The sequence below is a fragment of the Pelophylax lessonae genome (assembly GCF_965119305.1).
Source record: "Pelophylax lessonae genome assembly, chromosome: 3".
NCBI lineage: Eukaryota > Metazoa > Chordata > Amphibia > Anura > Ranidae > Pelophylax > Pelophylax lessonae.
In genome coordinates, this window is record NC_138770.1 from 499593446 (window position 1) to 499613193 (window position 19748).

Genomic DNA, 19748 nt, shown 5'->3' on the forward strand with positions numbered 1-19748 from the left:
CACCGTAAACTCCTCGGGACCATGTTTTCCACAATATATCTCTCAAAAAAAGCTAAGTCCCAATTGGTATGGAGTTCGGTGGTAAGCAGATTTTTTAACCTCAGGAAGAGACCCCCCATATCATCTGTGGTCTCAATCCCCGAGGAAAAAATATGATCCACATTAATGGTATGAGTGGTACGAAAATCAAAAATATCCATGAAGGATGAATATAGAAAGACCACTAAAAGACAATAAAAGAGACGATTAAAGAGACGATAAAAGCAGCAGCACTGTTTGTTTCAGTACAAGTAATAAATATGATAAATTTGCTGCGCTATAATCATGGTAATAACATAAAAAGTATAAAAACCAGTATAACCAGTACCAGTATAATCTATTAAAGGAAAGCAGCTGACACAAAAAGACATGAAAACTATATCTTCAGTAAAATGGTGTCGCGCTAATCCAAATACACAAGTAATGCTGATAAAAGAGAAAAAACAAGTCCCAAGTGCAATGACGGAGTCTACATAAACCGTAGATATGGAGGGGTGCAAACAGGAAAGTCCACCACCGAACAGTATAATGAGGTACTCTTACCGACTTGATAGACCCCACAGGGTCAAAACACGCCCAAAGTATAATGAAGTCTGTAGCAGGGAAGGACCGATCACATCCAAACACTTCCTCCCACTGGCGACCAGATTGGGTTCCCCCAGAGAAACTCCTTCAGGCACTCAGGAAATGTAAAAAGATGATCCCCTCATGGTGTAGTATTTCAAGTGTTTATTTAGAAATAAAAGGAGAGCAGCTTACATTTGGGTTTGTTTAAAATCAGCATTCAGCGGTTGGATTGTGTGGGTATCCCACCATCAAAATGGCCGCGGCGTCACCTCGTCTGCGCATGCGTCAAGGCGCCAGCCAATCAAAGTAACAGTGAAGTAAAGTTATACAAACTTTGCCAGAGGGCCACAGGGCACATGTATAACTTCTGGGTTTATGAAGGAAAAGACAGCCAGTTGTAACTCCCTGGATGCTCAAGCTATTTGGGGAGGAAAAATTATGTGGGACCTTGTTTTACCCCATTCCATCAGGGATACCACCTCTATGTGGCCAATTTTTATACTGCCATTCCACTGTACTGACACCTTTATCTCCAGCAAACTGTAGCCCGTGGCATAGTTCAACCAGATCAGAAGGGCTTCCCACAACGACTGGTCACCACAAAAGGGAACCGGCCAACCCCCCCACCCAAAGAAAAAAAATGCTCTGTATGCATCAGTAATAGAATAAGGCATGACACCTGATACTTTTGTCCCCATAGTCCCTCACGAACTGGCCTCTGTATAAGACAATGCTTCCGCCATTACCATACCTCACTATGATACTATATTAGTGAAGGTATGGTGAAGAAATTTCTCATGTGTCTGACTACTTGCCATTTCCCTGTAACTGATGTCATTTATAGTGACCATTTGCCTGCAGAGTAGTGTTTCTGAGTGGAGAAAAATAAGCTTTTGTTTTTTTCTGGGTTTTTTAATTCATGGATCAGGGCTTGGAGTTAAAGGAGCTCAAAGAGTGTTGGGTGTCCAGGTCTTATTTGGCTGAGGCCCTAAGCCTGACGTTTCTGCCTGCTGCCTCAGCCAATCCTTTGGCTACTTGCTGACCATGTCTCTGCCTGCTGCTTCTACTGACTCTGATCTGTTTTTGGACCATGTTCCTGCCTTCTGCCTGGACCCCTCCTTTGCCTGTTTTTTTGAACAGGTTTTAGCCTGGCACCAGTACTGACCCATATGCATGTCCCACTGGCTACATTCCTGCCAATCTCCAGTCCCATCCATCCTCTGTGGACAACTGCATTACTGAAATCACAGGTACTCTTTTGTTTACCCTTTCTTCAGTCTCCTGTACTTTATGGCCAGTGAACATTGCATTCTGCTATGGGGGCAGCCATGTACTAGTAGGTTAGGTCTGCTTGGCTTTTAGAAACAGGGACTGCTGTAGCTGAAGCTACACTATGATATATTTACTGACTACCCGTAAAGGGGCCAACATTACAGTACATTATTTTCTTTGCAGTGTTGCTTGATTACACAGGGGTGTTCGCTTTTCATAATGTAGACATTTTATGTGTGTTTCTACTGTCCTGGTGTTCTAGGGCCTCCAAAACTGTGATAAGTAGTCAGGAAATTGAATGTGTAATTTATGCCTCTAGAACGCCTGAAGGTGCTTATTGGATGTTGGGCCCCTGTATGTAGCTAGTCTATGAAAAAGTGTCACACGTGCGATATTGCCATGTATGGCAGGAGTAGAAGAATGTGTTTTGAGATGTTATTTTAATTATAAGTAGATATTTAAATCTGTGCTAAGGACCTATAAATTAGCTGCTGCCTTACCCCAGTTCTTCACAAAGTGAGGAATACAAAAATTAACAAAGAGGTACGGGTGGCGCTACCAAACCGCGATACACTTATTGTGTTTTGATCTCGTATATTGTCCCTTTAAGAAAAAATGTATAATTCAGGGGTTAAACCACAGTGTGCTAATAATAAAATTACTCATGTGAAAACTTCTAGATAACCAGAGATAAGCAACAAAGCGTGACAAAAAAAGACAGGAAATAAAAAATAAATCAAATATCACAATATATTTAAAGGGTACTGTATATGCATGTGCAATGTCCCCTTAAATTCATAGAACAAACTATAAATCAACTCCAAACAATATCCTCCAACAAATGTGACCCATGAAAGAACACTCTTAAAGGGCTCTAGTGCAATAAACAAACTACTTAAGTGCAAAAACCATGCCAGGAAAACACATATATATGTAAAAGTCTACTAGTGCTTCAAAGTGACTAGTGCTTCAAAGTTCTTGCAGTAGTATCCAACCAGGGAACAGGTGAAAAAACACTTGTGTTCCCCCTTAAGGGTCTGCACTCACCAGATGGCAGCAACTTCTGCAGGGGCAAACAGCACTGTATATAAAAATGGCAATCCCTTTATGGTAACATTTGGTTCTTCCTCCTCTTCTTCCTCCTCAGTGGATATAATCGTTGGAAATGCTTTTACTGCTGAAGCTCTTAATCCAGCACTGCCTGGGGCTTCCTGAACCAGCTACTGTATGTAAACAGCAGTCTAATCAAAGTCCCTAAAAACATTTTTTTTTAGGGACTTTGATTAGGCTGTTTTCTACATAGCTAGTTCAGGAAGCCCTAGGCAGTGCTGGATTAAGAGCTTCAGAATTAAAAGCATTTTCAATGATTATATCCACTGAGGAGAAGGAGGAAGGACCAAATGTTACCATAAAGGGATTACCATTTTTACATAAAGTGCCGTTTGCACCTGCAGGGGTGCTGCTATGCAGTGAGTGCAGACCCTTAAGAGGGAACACGAGTGTTTTTTCACCTCTTCACTGGTTGGATACTGCTGAATGAACTTTGAAGCATTAGTCACTTTGGATTGAAATAATTTTGACTTTTACATATACAGTATCTCACAAAAGTGAGTACACCCCTCACATTTTTGAAAATATTTTATTAAATCTTATCATGTGACAACACTGAAGAAATTACACTTTGCTACAATGTAAAGTAGTGAGTGTACAGCTTGTATAACAGTGTAAATTTGATGTCCCTTCAAAATAATTCAACACACAGCCATTAATGTCTAAACCGCTGGCAATAAAAGTGAGTACACCCCTAAGTCAAATTGTCAAAATTGAGCCCAACGTGTCAATATTTTGTGTGGCCACCATTATTTTCCAGCACTGCCTTAACCCTATTGGACATGGAGTTCACCAGAGCTTCACAGGTTGCCGCTGGAGTCCTCTTCCACTCCTCCATGATGACATCATGGAGCTGGTGGATGTTAGAGATCTTGCGCTCCTCCGCCTTCCATTTGAGGATGCCCCACAGATGCTCAATAGGGTTTAGGTCTAAAGACATGCTTGGCCAGTCCATCACCTTTACCCTCAGATTCTTTAGCAAGGCAGTGGTCATCTTGGGGGTGTGTTTGGGGTCGTTATCATGTTGGAATACTGCCCTGTGGCCCACACTCCAAAGGGAGGGGATCATGCTCTGCTTCAGTATGTCACAGTACATGTTTGCATTCATGGTTCCCTCAATGAACTGTAGCTTTCCAGTGCCGGCAGAACTCATGCAGCCCCAGACCATGACACTCCCACCAACATGCTTGACTGTTGGCAAGACACACTTGTCTTTGTACTCCTCACCAGGTTGCCGCCACACACACACTTGTCTTTTTACTCCTCACCAGGTTGCAGCCACACACGCTTGACACCATCTGAACCAAATAAGTTTATCTTGGTCTCCTCAGATCACAGGCCATGGTTCCTGTAATCCATCTCCTTAGTCTGCTTGTCTTCAGCAAACTGTTTGTGGGCTTTCTTGTGCATCATCTTTAAAAGAGGCTTCCTTCTGGGACAACAGCTTTGCAGGCCAATTTGATGCAGTGTGAGGCATATGGTCTGAGCACTGACAGGCTGACCCCCCACCCTTTCAACCTCTGCAGCAATGCTGGCAGCACTAATACATCTGTTTCTCAAAGACAACCTCTGGATATGACACTGAGCACTTGCACTCAACTTGATATACATCATCTTTAGAAGTGGCTTCCTCCTGGGACAACAGCCATGCAGACCAATTTGATGCAGTGAGAGGCATATGGTCTGAGCACTAACAAGCTGACCCCTTACCCCTTCAACCTCTGCAGCAATGCTGGCAGCACTCATACGTCTATTTCCCAAAGACAACCTCTGGATATGATGCTGATAATGTGCACTCAACTTCTTTGATCGACCATGGAGAGGCCTGTTGTGAGTGGTACCTGTCCTGTTAAAACACTGAATGGTCTTGGCCACCATGCTGCAGCTCAGTTTCCGGGTCTTGGCAATCTTCTTATTGCCTAGGCCATCCTAATGTAGAGCAACAATTCTTTTTTTTCACTTCCTCAGAGAGTTCTTTGCCATGAGGTGCCATGTTGAACTTCCAGTGACTCGTATGAGAGAATGAGAGCGATAACACCAAATTTCACACACCTGCTCCCCATTCACACCTGAGACCTTGTAACACTAACGAGTCACATGACACCGGGAGGCAAAATGGCTAATTGGGCCCAATTTGGACACTTTCACTTAGCGCTGTACTCACTTTTGTTGCCAGCGGTATAGACATTATTGGCTGTGTGTGGAGCTATTTTAGGGGGGCAGCAAATTTGTTATACAAGCTGTACACTCATTACTTTACATTGTAGCAACGTGTAATTTCTTAAGTGTTGTCACATGAAAAGATGTACTAAAATATTTACAAAAATATGATGGATGCACTCACTTTTCTGAGATACTATATATGTACACACACACACATACACACATATATATATATATATATATATTTATATATATATATATATATATATATATATATATATATATATATAATGTTTTCCTGGCACAGTTTTTGCACTTTAGTTTGTTATTCTAAGTATGCCTATGCTGTGTATTAGAAATATTGTATTAACTGACAACTTTGTGTGTGTAAATAAAATAAATTTTCATTTCACATTTTCTAAAGGCTTTTGGCAAAAAAAGGGCATTTTCCAAAGACTAAGTATGCCTCTTAGAAAATACTTAGAGGTGTTTACTTTCCAAAATGTGGCCATTTTGCGGGTGTTTCTACTATCCTGGTGCTCCAGGACCTCCAAAAATGTGATAGGTAGTCCGCAAATTAAATGTGTAATTTGTGCCTCTAAAATGACGGAAGGTGCTCATTGGTTTTTGGGCCGTGAAAAAGTCTCACACGTGGTATCCTCATACTCAGGAAAAGTAATAGAATTTGTTTTGAGGTGTGATTCTAAGTATGCCTATTCTGTGTGTGGGCATTTCTTATTAATTGACAAACTTTGCAAAAAAAAAAAATACATTTTTATTTTCTTTCTACATTTTCGAAAAACTTGTGACAAAAAATAACATTTTCAAGAGACTCACTGTTAGGGCCTGAATATGAATCTGCAACCTCTGGTGTCTGGCTGTAGCTCTTCTTGCTGTACCAACTGAGATGCCGAACAGCTCCCTCTCTGATACCTTTGCACAATCTTGCCTTGTTTCTTGTTTCTGATGAACCTTAAACTCTTTGCTCCTTCCATTAACTTTCTGATTAAAACCATGTCTCTGCACTTCCTGTTTGCCAGATTATTGTTCTGTAATGTTCCGGTACCTTTGGTACCCTAAATTACTCTTTTCACAAGTGTATGCGCCCCACCATTCTCTTTTGGAAAGGTGCGCATACACCTTTAAGACTGAAGCTGTCATCACGCAGCGCCGGACTAGATGGCTATTTAAATCGCCGGTTCTCACTCACATGTGTTCTTTCAAACACCCATACCTGGATGCTAACTTGGCTTGAAGCTTTCGTGCTTGCAAGCATACCTCGCTGACGGAACCTCGCTGTGCTGATCCCTGCATCCCGCTTCCGGATCATCCGCTCCTCCTGAACCAACCTTCGGCTGTATTGCTATTAGTGCTAAGTACCCCGCAGGGGAACCCTCTATAAACTTATACTAAGCTTACACTATCTAGCTCTGCATAGTAAAGACTATTTATCACATCTGCATATCTAGATTGCTAGCTCTTAAAGACTACTGCTACTTATTCCTGCACTGGGTTGATATCTCTTGTATGTCCACCTGCTACTCTGTCATCTGCTACCATACATGATTGCTAAACCTACCTGCATCCATCTGCTACTGTCTTACCTTCAAGTGTCTGTCACCTACCAGCTCCACTCAACCTGTCTCTTAAATCTTCATCACTGTGTTACTACATACATAAAGTCACTCTAGGAACCAGCTTGTTGAGTGTGTGTATTTACTAGCTGAATTAAGACCTTCCACACATGATGAGTCATTGAGGTTGGGAATGGTATCTCAGCATCTCTCTTACATGACTACTGAAGTGGAATATTTCTGCAGCTGAAAATCCACACCATACATGAAACGCAGGAGCGTTACAGATTGAACGAACCCACAAATGGATTCAGCAGAAATAACCACTCAGGTGACACAATTAAAACAGCAAGTAACTGCGTTAATACACGCACTTGCTGAATTAAAAGAAGACAATCAGGCTCTGTCGCAGCAGGTAATTAGACTGACACAACTTACCTCTGCTCAGTCCCCTGAACCCAAGATAAATCCCCCTTTGGTATTTACAGGCGATCGCAAAAAAATTTGCGAATTTAAAAACGCATGTGAGTTACTTTTTTTGCTAAAACCTCGTACCTACCTTACTGATCACATTAAGGTTTGTACTATTATTTCTTACCTAACAGGCGATCCTCGAGCCTGGGCAGACTCTCTTTTTGAGAAAAACGACCAGCTTCTCAACTCCTATGCCTTGTTCCTAGCAGAACTCACTAGCCTATATGATGACCCCAATAGGCAGAGTACTGCCGATCTTCAATTAAGATCCTTGAAACAAGGAAGGAGGCCTGTAGAAGACTTTGTCGCGGAATTCAAGAGATGGACCCTTGATTCAGAATGGAATGATGCATCTCTGAAAACCCAATTTAGGCTTGGCCTATCAGAAGCCGTTAAGGACGAGCTCGCCCGAGCGGATCTACCAAAAACCCTGGATGCATTAATAAAACTCAGTATAACCATAGATAGAAGACTACGAGAAAGAAAGGCTGAGAAAATGGGAATGCCATTATCCGTTTCCTCTCGGATTCCGGCCGTTAACCCCGTTCCTATGGAGGTAGGAACCATACGCCCACCGCTATCAACTATGGAAAAAGCCAAAAGACGATATGAAAATCTCTGCTTGTACTGTGCATCCCCGGATCACAAGATAAATGTCTGTCCCCTAGTCAACAAAAAGAAGGGTGAGTGTTCACATGTCCTCCTAGGGGGATTGACAACTTCATTCACTAACCCTTACATTTTTGTTCGTTTGACATTACAGTGGGACCAGAACAGGATTACCACTAAGGCCATGATTGACACAGGATCTTGTGGAAATTATATTGATATATGTTTTGCTGCTTCAAATAAAATTCCTATTATTTCTAAACTTAAACCTGTCTCAGTAAGTCTTATTACCGGTGTTCCGTTATCCTCTGGTCCGATCACCGATCAGACACAAGCACTTCTAGTCACTATTAACGAGTCTCATAGGGAGACTACTACCTTCGATTTAATACCTTCACCCCACTTTCCCATTGTGTTGGGACTTCCCTGGTTACACACACACCAACCAACCATAGATTGGAAGGAAAGGTCCTTGGCCTTCCTCTCTTGCTATTGTGAGGATACGTGTAACCTCCCGTCTTCCGGGAAGATTCTGTCTATGGTGACAGATGAGATTGCACCACTATGTTATCAGGATCTTTCTGAGGTTTTTCTTGAGAAAAATGCTCAAGCATTACCTCCTCATCGAGACTATGATTGTAGCATTGATCTACTCCCAAATAGCAAATTGCCGTTCGGTCATGTTTATCCTCTTTCACAGGATGAACTTTCCCATCTCAAAACCTATTTGGATGAGAATTTGGAAAAAGGTTTTATTAGACCTTCCACTTCTTCCACAGCAGCAGGACTCTTTTTTGTTCGCAATAAGGACTCAAGTCTCAGACCTATCATCGACTACAGGAAATTGAATGCTATCACAATAAAAGATCGCTATCCTCTACCGCTTATCCCTGAGCTCATTGAGCAGGTGCGTGGAGCTACCTATTTTTCAAAATTGGACCTGAAAGGAGCATACAATCTCATTCGAATCCGTGATGGACACGAGTGGAAGACTGCATTCAGAACCAGATACGGATTGTTCGAATATCTTGTGATGCCATTCGGGCTATGCAACGCCCCTGCAGTTTTCCAACGATTTATAAACAATATTTTTAAAGACTTACTAGATGTCTGTGTTGTGGTATATCTGGACGATATACTTATATATTCACGATCCCTGTCTGAACACATAAGACATGTAAGACTTGTACTATCGAGATTGCTTGCACATAACCTTTATGTGAAACTGAAGAAATGCTTGTTTCATAAAGACGAGGTACTCTTTCTATTCTACATCATATCCAAAACAGGAATCGAGATGGACATGAGTAAAATATCCTGCATTCAGGATTGGCCTACACCAACCACACGCAAGGCGCTACAGCGATTCCTGGGATTTTCAAATTTCTACAGGAAGTTCATTAAAAACTTTTCTGCTATTGTGAGACCCCTCACACAGCTCACTAGCATAAAAAAAAAACATTCAAATGGTCAGAAGAAGCCAATAAAGCTTTTCACTTGTTAAAGACAAGGTTTACTTCCGCTCCCATATTACGCCATCCAGACCCATCCCTCCAATACATTCTGGAGGTAGATGCGTCAAACATGGCAGTAGGAGCAATACTCTCCCAACGACCAACCCACACTTCACCACTTCATCCAGTCGCCTTTTTTTCCAAATCCCTAAGCAGTCCCGAGATAAATTACCCCGTGGGTGAAAAGGAACTGCTTGCTATAAAATTGGCTCTGGAGAATTGGCGACATTTACTCGAAGGCACCCAATTACCAATAATTATATACACGGACCATAAAAACCTCCAATATCTTCAGACTAGCAAAACTCTCTCGCACCGACAGGTACGATGGTCACTATTCTTTCTAAGGTTTAACTTCCTAGTGACTTACACACCTGCAGATAAGAACAAAAAGGCGGATGCACTATCACGACTAACTGAAGAAAACTACTTTGAAATCCCTTCCGTTCCTATAATACCTCACAAACGCATTATTGGAGTTGTCCGTTCCTTGAAGGAAGAGGTTTTGCATGGTATAAGTTTGGATTCACCCCCACCACAACTAAATACTGATGCAGAAGGCTTCCTCTACTACAACGACAAACTTTACATACCACCTACCCTACGCACCAAGATCTTGGAATTATCTCATGATTGCATATCTAGATTGCTAGCTCTTAAAGACTACTGCTACTTATTCCTGCACTGGGTTGATCTCTCTTGTATGTCCACCTGCTACTCTGTCATCTGCTACCATACATGATTGCTAAACCTACCTGCATCCATCTGCTACTGTCTTACCTTCAAGTGTCTGTCACCTACCACCTCCACTCAACCTGTCTCTTAAATCTTCATCACTGTGTTACTACATACATAAAGTCACTCTAGGAACCAGCTTGTTGAGTGTGTGTATTTACTAGCTGAATTAAGACCTTCCACACATGATGAGTCATTGAGGTTGGGAATGGTATCTCAGCATCTCTCTTACATGACTACTGAAGTGGAATATTTCTGCAGCTGAAACTCCACACCATACATGAAACGCAGGAGCGTTACATGTGCTTTCTCTAGCAGTTATCTTGCTCCTTTATTTATCTGCAGCTGTCCTTATCGGCACTGCTTCTTGTTACAAACTTTTTGCTTGTTCCTTAAATATGTTTCTGCTTGATCCCAACCTGCAACCTTTCGTTATCGACTCTTGGCTTATTCCTTGACTGTGCTTCACATTAAAGCCAACCTGCAACCACTCATGACTGACCTTTGGCTTGTTTACTGACCACACTTCTGCTTGAGCCCTACCTGCTGTATTTGCTACTGGACACCGGCTTGCACTGGTGGAACAATCCTGAGGACTGCGACCTAGTACTAACATGCAGCAAAACCCATATTCATCATCAAGAGTTCTGGTGAAAACCAGTAAGTGCTTGGACCCCAAACCACAGGTGATCCCATGTAATTTTCCAGGGTGACCTGCTTCTCTACTTATCCTGCTCTTCAATTGCATCCTCTCTACTGCTATAGCTACTGGCCTCTGAGCCTGACACCTAACTGTGACACTCACTATGCCTCTTAGAAAATATGATAAAGTGTTTTTTTTTTAAATGCGGTCATTTTGTAGGTATTTCCACTGTCCTGGAGGTACAGGGCCCCTAAAAATATGATAGGTAGTCAGGAAATTACAGTTGTGTTCAAAATAATTCAACCCCCAATGCTGTAAAGGGTTTTAGGGAATTTAGTGTACATTTGTAATTGTATTCAGAATGAAATCCTACAAGGACTTCTTAAAGAACCATATGCAACTAAAATGACATCAATTGGTTTTGTAATACAGTAGTAAATGTTTCTTTTGTGAATTCTTCATTGACACAATTATTAAACCCCTTAATGACTACCACTCTGAATAACAGAGGTTCATTGAAGTGTTTTCAATCAGGTATTGAAAACACCTGTGGATGTCAGGGAGCAGCAATAAAGCCTAATAAGCACCAATTAGGCAGCTTTAAAATGACTGTGATACTCAGCTCCTTCTAGACATTTACTGGTGTGGTTACAAACATGGTGAAGTCAAGAGAATGGTCCAGGAAGACAAGAGAAGAGGTGATTACTCTTCACAGGAAGGGCAATGGCTATAAGAAGATTGCAAAGATGTTAAACATACCAAGAGACACCATAGGAAGCATCATTCGCAAATTCAAGGCAAAGGGCACTGTTGAAACGCTAGCTGGTCATGGCAGAAAGAAGATGCTGACTTTGACTGCTGTGCGCTACCTGAAGCGGAGAAAGTGTCCCTGTGTGACTGCTGAGGAACTGAGAAAAGATTTGTCAGATGTGGGTACTGAAGTTTCTGCTCAGACAATATGGCGCACACTGCGTAATGAAGGCCTCCGTGCCAGAACTCCCAGGCGCACCCCTTGCTTTCTCCAAAGAATAAGTAGAGTCGACTGCAGTATGCCAAAAGTCATGTGGACAAACCACAGAAGTTTTGGGATAGTGTTCTGTGGACTGATGAAACAAAATTAGAACTGTTTGGGCCCATGGATCAAGCTATGTTTGGAGGAGGAAGAACAAGACCTATGAAGAAAAGAACACCTTGCCTACTGTGGAGCATGGCGGGGGGTCAATCATGCTTTGGGGCTGTTTTGCTTCTGCAGGTACAGGGAAGCTTCAGCGTGTGCAAGGTACCATGAATTCTCTTCAGTACCAGGAGATATTGGATGACAATGTGATGCAGTCCGTCACAAACCTGAGGCTTGGGAGACGTTGGACCTTTCAACAGGACAATGATCCCAAGCATACCTCCAAGTCCACTAGAGCATAGTTGCAGATTAAAGGCTGGAACATTTTGGAGTGGCCATCACAGTCACCAGACTTAAATCCGATTGAGAACCTCTGGTGGGACTTAAAGAAAGCAGTTGCAGTGCACAAGCCTAAGAATGTGACTGAACTGGAGGCTTTTGCCCATGACGAATGGGCGAAGATACCCGTAGATCGCTGCAAGACACTTGTGTCAAGCTATGCTTCACGTTTAAAAGCTGTTATAACTGTAAAAGGATGTTGTACTAAGTACTAAGATTGAATGTCACTTGGGGGTTGAATAAAACTGATAATGATGTGAGCACAGAAAAGACATTTGTGGTTATTTCATTATAAATGTTATGCTATATTTGTCTGACCTACACGTGCCTCTTTGATTTAATTGTAAGCAGGATGACTGAATGATCAAAATCAATGTCAAACTGGCCAAAACAATCTATTTTATTGGGGGTTGAATAATTTTGAACACAACTGTAGATGTTCTATGTGTATGTACATAGAAAGCCTGAAGGTGCTCCTTGGATTTGAGGCCTTTCTATATGGCTAGGCTGTGAAAAAGTTTCATACGTGGAATTGTCATACTCATAGAAGGTGCAGCAGAATGTGTTAGAGGTGTAATCCTAAGTATGCTTATGCTGTGTCTTAGAAATATCTTCTTAATTCACAACTTTGAAAAACTTAAAAAAATGCAACTTCATTTTACTATGCCGCTTAAGAAAAACTTTTGGGGTGTTTTCTTTTCAAAAATGTGGTCTTTTTGTGGTTGTTTCCACTATCCTGGTGCTTCATGGACTCCAAAAATCAGGTACAGGGCCCCTAAAAATGTGACAGGTAGTCAGGAAATTAGATGCCTATATGACTAAGCTGCGAAAAAGTCTTTGGTTTCACAATACTTAGGATGAGTAGTAAAATGTGTATTTGGGTGTAAAAAAATTTACTTATGTTATTTTCCAAAAAATTGTGGGAAAAAGTATAAATTCAAAAAAAATTTGCCTCTTACTAAATACATCAGACTGTCTACATTCAAAAAGGGGTAATTTTAGAGGTATTTGTATTGACCTTACATTTTAGGGAAGAGATGAGAGGCAGTCAGAACACCAGGATTGATCAATTTTCAAATACTCTATATACCATAGTTTGTAAACTCTAAAACTTTCACACAAACTAAATATTACACACTAGTTTGGATTAGTTTTACTAAAGAAATGTGGCAGAATATATCTTGGCCTACATTTATGAAAAAAAAGTGTAAGGGCTGGACTCGCAGCAGCTCTCTTCTCTGTGCTCAGGCTGCTCAGCTGTCGGTTATTTGTCAGTACTCATTGTTTCCTCTGTGACTCACCTGGGTATCATTATCTGCTCGTCAGTCCCACCTACAGTCAGACCCTTCTGGCTATTTAAGCTGCCGTGTTCATTTATTTCCTGCCTTCGCCTTGTCAACATATCTGGAGTTTCTCTGCTGTGTTCTTGTGAAAGACTTTGCCCAGGAGAGGTCCCTTCTGGATCCTAATCCTGTTCTTGAACCTCTGAATATGCTGATTTCTGGTTTCCTGATCACTTGCTCATCTGACTTCCCATTTGGGCCCCTGGCTTTTGTTTTGACTATGTTTACTGTTCTGTACCATTTCTTTAACATTACAATAAAGGTCTGATTTTACTGCATTTTCTGTATAGGTCTGATTCATGGTTCCTGATAGTCGCGGAAGGCAATGAATTGAGAAGATGCAGGCAATCCACCTAGTGGTAATTTTTTTCCAGATTGAAAGAGCAGGACCATCGCATGGATAAGTTTGCCATAGCAGTATAGACGCTCCTGATTAGTACTGCTCATCTGGATCCTCCCATTGGGGCATTTCCGGTACAACCAGTGTTGCAGGTTGTCCCTGTTGCTGCTCTAGTCTCTGTGCCCATGCAGTTGGGCTTCACACGTCTCTCTTCAGAGTAAGGGGCCTTTAGGAGGAGGAAGAGATTGTGCCTTTATTGTGATCAGGCAGGTCATGTATTAAAGTCTTGTTCATCCGTCCGGGAAACGTCTGCACTTGAGTAGAGATGTATAGAACTGTTCGCCGGCGAACAGTTCCCGGCGAACTTAGCATGTTCGCGTTCGCCGCTGCCGGCGAACATATGCGATGTTCGGTCCGCCCCCCATAAGACATCATTGAGGCAAACTTTGACCCTGAACTTTACAGTCAGCAGACACATTTCCAGCCAATCAGCGTACCTCCCTCCCACACCCTCCCACCTCCTATAAATAAGCAAGGGCAGCATCCATCTTAGATCATTCTGAAGCAGTGTGTGTAGTGAGAATAGGGAGAGAGCTGCTGCTGCTGCTGCTGCTGTTAAGCTAGGGACAGTTAGTCAGTGTTCCTGGTCTTGCAGTGTTCTTGGTCCACTACTGCTGTAATATCAGCACCCCAAAAAGCCCTTCTAAGGGCTGGTATTTGTGGTTTTTTTTTTTTTATATATATATATATATATATATATATATATATATATATACCTAGCGTCCCCAAAAGCCCTTTTAAGGGCTGGTAATTGAGTTGTTTCTTCATATATATATATATCTATATCTATCTAGTGTCCCCAAAAGCCCTTTTAAGGGCTGGTAATTGAGGATTTTTTTATTTATATATATATACATATATATATATATATAGTGTCCCCAAAAGCCCTTTCAAGGGCTGGTAAGGTAATAGATTTTTTTCTTTATATATATATATATATATATATATATCTATTGTACACTGCAGTTGCCTGCCCGCTGTGTGTGAGAGGCCACAGACCTACCACAGACTGTACTGTGTGCACACCACACTCATTTCGGGTGGCACAGGCACAGTACCTGGCATTTTAAAAAATATTTTTTTTTTCTCTGTCATAATTGCAGTGAGTGCTGTGTCAGGTCCACAGAGTGCACTGTACCCACTGCAGTGCACTGCCCACCACTGATATATATACGTTGGCACAGCATCTTGTTGCAATAAATTGAAAAAAAAAATATTTTTTATTATTGCAGTTGCCTGGGCTGCCAGTGACTGTCAGGTCCACAGAGTGTACTGTGCCCACTGCAGTGCCACTGTGTGCCCACCCACCACTGATATATAAGGTGGCACAGCAGCTTGCAAAGTAAAAAAAAAATATATATTTTTTTAAATTGCAGTTGCCTGGGTGCCAGTGACTGCTGTCAGGTCCACAGAGAGTGTACTGTGCCACTGCCCACCCACCACTGATATATAAGGTGGCACAGCAGCTTGCAAAGTAAAAAAAATATATATATTTTTTTAAATTGCAGTTGCCTGGGTGCCAGTGACTGCTGTCAGGTCCACAGAGAGTGTACTGTGCCACTGCCCACCCACCCACCACTGATATATAAGGTGGCACAGCAGCTTGCAAAGTAAAAAATATATATATATTTTTTTAAATTGCAGTTGCCTGGGTGCCAGTGACTGCTGTCAGGTCCACAGAGAGTGTACTGTGCCACTGCCCACCCACCACTGATATATAAGGTGGCACAGCAGCTTGCAAAGTAAAAAAATATATATATATTTTTTAAATTGCAGTTGTCTGGGTGCCAGTGACTGCTGTCAGGTCCACAGAGAGTGTACTGTGCCACTGCCCACCCACCACTGATATATAAGGTGGCACAGCAGCTTGCAAAGTAAAAAAAAATATATATATTTTTTAAATTGCAGTTGCCTGGGTGCCAGTGACTGCTGTCAGGTCCACAGAGAGTGTACTGTGCCACTGCCCACCCACCACTGATATATAAGGTGGCACAGCAGCTTGCACTCATAGTACAACAGTAACAACACATTAAAAAAAAAATGACAGGCAGAGGCAGGCCACCCCGCAAGGGCCGTCGTGGTCGTGGTGCTGTGATTTCCTTAGGCCCTAGAATAATGCCCAGTGTTCAGAGGCCACCACAGACCCTGAACTCAAAAAATTCTGAGGCCATAGTTGACTGGCTTACACAGGACACCCAATCGTCTACAGCTTCCGCTCGGAACCCTAATGCACCATCCTCCTCCAGCTCAGCTTCGGGCACCTCTCAATTTACCACTCGCCAGCCCGCCGGCACCACCACCAACACTAGCACCACAGCCGCTTCACTTGATCCGTCAGAGGAGTTATTTTCACATCAGTTTGAAGAAATAAGTGATGCGCAACTATTAGTGCCAGAGGATGTAGATAACGGGGATATGTCTCAGTCAGGCAGCATTATACACATGGACGTACATTGTGATGATGATGATGTTGTACCTGCTGCTGCTGCCTTTGCTGAGTTGTCAAGTGAAGCGGCTGATGATGACGATGTGTCTGTGGATGTCACCTGGGTGCCTGCTCGAAGAGCAGAAGAAGAGGGGGAAAGTTCAGATGGGGAGACAGAGAGGAGGAGGAGACGAGTTGGAAGCAGGGGGAGGAGGTCATCGCAAGGAGCTAGTGGCGCAGTCAGACAGCATGTAGATTCGGCACCCGGGGTCAGCCAGACAGCACGCCAATCAACGCAAGCTGTTGCCACCACCAGAATGCCGTCCTTGCAAAGCTCAGCAGTGTGGCATTTTTTTTGTGTGTCTGCCTCTGATATCAGCGATGCCATTTGTAACCTGTGCCAAAAGAAACTGAGTCGTGGGAAGTCCAACACCCACCTAGGTACAACTGCTTTGCGAAGGCACATGATCTCACATCACAAACGCCTATGGGATCAACACATGAGTAAAAGCAGCACACAAACTGAAAGCCACCATCCTCCTCCTGGTCCAGCATCTTCAGCCACGTCAACCACTGCTGTCCTCCATGCCCCCTATCAACAACCCGCCCCTCCGCCTCTCACCTTCAGCAGTTCCTGCTCGTCACCTGCCCACAGTCAGGTGTCTGTGAAGGAAATGTTTGAGCGCAAAAAGCCAATCTCGCAGAGTCACCCCCTTGCCCGGCGTCTGACAGCTGGCTTGTCGGAACTCTTAGCCCGCCAGCTTTTACCATACAAGCTGGTGGAGTCTGAGGCCTTCAAAAAATTTGTCGCTATTGGGACACCGCAGTGGAAGGTACCCGGCCAAAATTATTTTTCACAAAAGGCAATCCCCAACCTGTACTCTATTGTGGAAAAAGAAATCATGTCACGTCTGGCACACAGTGTTGGGGCAAGGGTCCATCTGACCACTGATAGCTGGTCTGCAAAGCACGGTCAGGGCAGGTATATAAAGTACACTGCGCATTGGGTAAACCTGCTGGCGGCTGCCAAGCATGGAATGCGTGGCTCTGCTGCAGAGGAGTTGGTGACACCGCCACGACTTGCAGGCAGGCCTGCTGCCACCTCCTCTACTCCTCCTACTCCATCCTCTTTGCTAACCTCCTCGGCTGAGTCCTCTTCTGCTGTTGCGTCTTGCTCCACACCAACTGCACCCCCCCAGCTCCCCAGGGGCTATTCCACATGCCGGATACGACAGTGTCACGCTGTCTTGGGGTTGACTTGCCTGAAAGCAGAGAGTCACACCGGACCAGCACTACTGTCCGCCCTGAATGCACAGGTGGATCAGTGGCTGACCCCGCACCAACTGGAGATCGGCAAAGTGGTGTGTGACAACGGGAGCAATTTGTTGGCGGCATTGAATTTGGGCAAGTTGACACATGTGCCGTGCATGGCACATGTGTTGAATCTGATTGTGCAACGTTTTGTGCAGAAGTACCCAGGCTTACAGGACGTCCTCAAGCAGGCCAGGAAGGTGTGTGGCCATTTCAGGCGTTCCTACACGGCCATGGCGCACTTTGCAGATATTCAGCGGCGAAACAACATGCCAGTGAGGCGCTTGATTTGCGACAGCCCGACACGTTGGAATTCAACACTGCTAATGTTCGACCGCCTGCTCCAACAAGAAAAAGCGGTCAACGAGTATTTGTATGACCGGGGTGCTAGGACAGCCTCTGCGGAGCTGGGTATTTTTTTGCCACGCTACTGGACGCTCATGCGCAATGCCTGTAGGCTCATGCGTCCTTTTGAGGAGGTGACAAACCTAGTGAGTCGCACTGAAGGCACCATCAGCGACATCATCCCATATGTTTTTTTCCTGGAGCGTGCCCTGCGAAGAGTGCTGGATCAGGCCGTAGATGAGCGTGAAGAGGAAGAGGAAGAGTTGTGGTCACCATCACCACCACCAGAAACAGCCTTACCATCGATTGCTGGACCTGCGGCAACACTGGAAGAGGAGTGTGAGGAAGAGGAGTCAGAGGAGGAATGTGGCTTTGAGGAGGAGGAACACCAACCACAGCAGGCATCCCAGGGTGCTCGTTGTCACCTATCTGGTACCCGTGGTGTTGTACGTGGCTGGGGGGAAGAACACACCTTCAATGACATCAGTGAGGACGAGGAATTGGACATGAGTAGCTCGGCATCCAACCTTGTGCAAATGGGGTCTTTCATGCTGTCATGCCTGTTGAGAGACCCTCGTATAAAAAGGCTGAAGGAGAACGACCTGTACTGGGTGGCCACGCTACTAGACCCCCGGTATAAGCAGAAAGTCTGTGACATGTTACCCAATTACCGGCAGTCGCAAAGGATGCAGCAGCTACAAAATAAGTTAAAAACTATGCTCTACACAGCGTATAAGGGTGATGTCACAGCACAACGGGAATCCAACAGGGGAAGAGGTGAAAGTAATCCTCCTCCTACCACCACAACCACGCCGGCAAGGACAGGACGCTTTACAGACGTCTTGTTGATGGAGGACATGCGGAGCTTTTTTAGTCCTATGCATCGCCACAGCCCTTCGGGGTCCACCCTCAGAGAACGACTCGACCGACAGGTAGCAGACTACCTTGCCTTAACTGCAGATATCGACACTCTGAGGAGCGATGAACCCCTTGACTACTGGGTGTGCAGGCTTGACCTGTGGCCTGAGCTATCCCAGTTTGCCATTGAACTTCTGGCCTGCCCCGCTTCAAGTGTGCTGTCAGAAAGGACCTTCAGCGCAGCAGGAGGTATTGTCACTGAGAAGAGAAGTCGCCTAGGTCAAAAAAGTCTTGATTACCTCACGTTTATTAAGATGAATGAGGCATGGATCCCGAAGGGACTGACAGTGGGGGATGCATTTGACTAAAAAAGGCCTGGTGATGACTGAGATGCCTTGGCCTAAAAATGGTCCACACGCTGCTGTATATAATCATTCTCTGCATGCCGGATGACTTACGTGACGTCTCCGCCACCAACTACGGTTCAAGCAGCAATGTTTTAGTGCACTTTCTGCCTTAAAACCTCAATTTTTCAGGCTGCTGCTACAGCAGCGGCTGCAACAATACCTACTTTTTCATGCATGTGTACATGCCTAATTTTTCTGGCCTCTGGTGCTACACTGTGGCTGCAAAAAAACAAAAAACAAAAAAAAAGGCACATACATGTGTCAATTCCCCTTCGTGATCGTTACCTTGTCGTGGTGAAGGGGCTTGCGTATCACAATGAAGCGATCACCTCTAGGATTGTGTTGGCACACCCCAGATGATAAGGTCGTTGCTTCATTGTGTACAGACCAAAAGCGATCCGCAGGATAATTTTTCATAAAAAAAAACATTCATTTTCTTTCATTCTTTCTGCGGAGCTGGGTATTTTTTGGCCGCGTTACTGAATGCTCATGAACAATGGCTG